The sequence below is a fragment of the Vollenhovia emeryi genome, unplaced genomic scaffold (assembly GCF_000949405.1).
Source record: "Vollenhovia emeryi isolate VEMERY1.0 unplaced genomic scaffold, V.emery_V1.0 DF939735.1, whole genome shotgun sequence".
NCBI lineage: Eukaryota > Metazoa > Arthropoda > Insecta > Hymenoptera > Formicidae > Vollenhovia > Vollenhovia emeryi.
In genome coordinates this window covers 1-2,902 of record NW_011966631.1, presented here as the reverse complement: position 1 = coordinate 2,902, position 2,902 = coordinate 1, and positions in this window count along the sequence as shown.

Sequence of the window (2,902 nt, the reverse complement as noted above, 5' to 3'; positions counted from 1 at the left end):
TAAATTTGGATTCCGCAAGGCTAGGTCCACCACGGATGCCATTCTGGCAATGAAGGAAGCTCTCCAAGAGGCTAATAGACGGGGCAAAATGGCGATTGCAGTGTCATTAGACATAAAAAATGCTTTCAACTCTTTACTCTGGAAAGCAATAAAAGAGTCACTCAAGAGGAAAAAAATCCCGAAATACATCCGAAGAATTATTCACGCATATCTCTCGGAAAGGAGCGTAACTTATACGGATAAACACGGCAGGACGGTTCAAAATACTGTCGAAGCCGGGGTACCACAAGGTTCTATATTGGGACCAATACTTTGGAACCTAACCTATGACCTGGTCTTAAAACAGAGATTTCCACTGGAATATAAGATCTTTGGATTCGCGGACGATACAATGGTCGTAGTGGAGGGCGATGATTCCCATGAATTGCGCTACGGAGCCGAAGAAGCGGTGAGACTCGTCAAGGAGCGTCTGGATATGATGGGCCTTTCACTGGCGACTGAAAAGATGGAAGTGGTAGCATTCTCAAGGCTACGTATAAACAGACATTAGTATCGGAGAAAGTATGGTTGAAGTGGGCAACAGCCTAAAGTATCTGGGAGTTACGATTGACACCACGTGGCATTTCAAAACTCACTTTAATTACGTAGCTGCCAAGGCCCTCAATGTGAGCAGAGCGCTCCACAGAATAATGCCTAATCTAAGGGGTCCCAGCGAGCCCAAGAGGAAGCTGTACTATGTGATTTTGTCAATTCTGCTGTATGCTTCGCCAGCCTGGAGCGACTCATATCTGAGGAATAAAAACCTCCAACCAATTCTAAGAAGAGTGTAGAGATCTATAGAGCTACGAGTGGCGGCCGCGTATAGAACAGTGTCCCTAGATGCGGCACCTTGTTAGTGCGAATACCGCCGGTGGATATTCTGATCAAGGCTAGAGATAGACAATATAAATTTATTAGGAACGCGCGCGCGGCGGGAACCTGGACGGTGGCAGCCGCAAATGATTTCAGGTCCACAAAACTTACCCAGACGAGACTAGATTGGGAATCACACCTGGAACAATTCAATGTGGCGGGAGCCAAGACGAGGGCGGCTATCCTTCCCTCCCTCGAACGGTGGCTGAACCGTGCTCATGGACGTATTACATTTAGAATTACACAACTACTTATCGGTCATGGATGTTTTGGCACGTTCCTCAGGAGAATTGGTAAGGCGAATCTGTCCGCACTGTGAGGCCGAAGATGGGGAAGCTATCGACTCGGTGGAGCACACGATAGCAGAATGTTCAGCTTGGCAACTGGAGCGTGATGAGTTGACGGCTGTGATAGGAGTAGACCTAACATTGGCCGGAATTGTTGATCGGATGGTTCGTCGTCGTGAGAACTGGGCCGCCTTCTCTCTATTCGCCGAGAGAGTAATGGCTGCAAAGGAAGAGGCGGAGCGTCGGCGTCAAGCGATAGCGGAAGAGAATGTGAATGACGGGAATGAAGATCCGATACTGAGATCGCCCCTTATCAGAGATGTGGACTCGGACGATCATCCAGATATCGGGGGATGATCGGACCTGAGGACAGATATTACAAACATATATGTCGGCGGATAGCGGGCGGTGGTCTCCCATTCCTTCGAGCTTGCTCGAGGGGATTGGATGGCCGCATCCCGCATTCCTGTAAAGCGAAAATTAAGACGCCGGGAATACAGAAAAACTCCGATCGCGATTAGGTCGACGATCAGATCGGGAAGGTCTGCGCGGGGGGGGGGGGGGGGTCGTGTAGCATAAGAGGACACGGACTCCTCTGGAATGTTTTCCTAAACGAGGAGTCCGATAGAAGAGTGGGTCGGCGGTTGGCGCCAAACCACCGACCATGGCGATGGCATCTGGGTGGATACCCTGGCGGGTCTCGGTGGATGGGTGTGCGAACCCCGCATTTCGCGTACCCATTCGGCGGGCGATCGGGGGCTTTCTCTCAAGAGGACGTTTTCCCTGATTAGCTATTCATACCCGAATATCATTAGCATCTTAGGATAGTCTGAGCTATGTGTTAATGCACTAACACTATCGACGCGCGACTCACGGACAGGTTTTCGTTCAACCGTAAGGTATGATTGGCCTGTTTTGAACCTTTTTATCTAAAAAAACTACTGCTCGGGAAAATGGCAAATAACTTTTTAATTTATTTTTTCGACGACTTTCTTGCTATGGTATTTTGATTCGCGAATTTCAGGACACCCTGTATAAATTTAAATAAATATATATACATATAAATATAAATTATATATACATTATCAGATGTACGCAGCATGGAGCGAGATCGATAGACCTATCCTCATACATAAGCAACACAAACCGTACGCCTTGTAATGCTTATGTATGAGGATAGGTCTGTCGATCTCGCTCCATGCTGCATACACCCGATAATGTATATATTATTTATATTTATATATTATACACCAATCGTAACCCTATATTTCCTTCATGTTATATGCTTCTATGTATAAGCCATTATCTCCTAATCTTTTGAATGGAACAGTTAGCTTTATAATATATATTTTGCGATCGGAAGGGGTGTGATAACACAAATTGTACTACTACTACTACTACTATTGTATTTATTTATGTTTTCACACAACGTGTGCTTACATGGACTTCCTACATACATTACATTACATCTATTTACAGATTTACATTTTACTTTTATATTTTACATTTCTACTATTTTTGAAAACTGTTTCTTATTTTTATACATTTGCATTTACATTCTTAACATTTTACATTTCTACCTTTTCAGTTACGCTTAATAACAAACTACCACTAAATTCACGTTTTCCCTCCTTTACCCTCTCTCTTTCTCTCTCTCTCTTTCTCTCTCTCTCTCTCTCTCCTTTTTTTTCGTAGGGAAATCC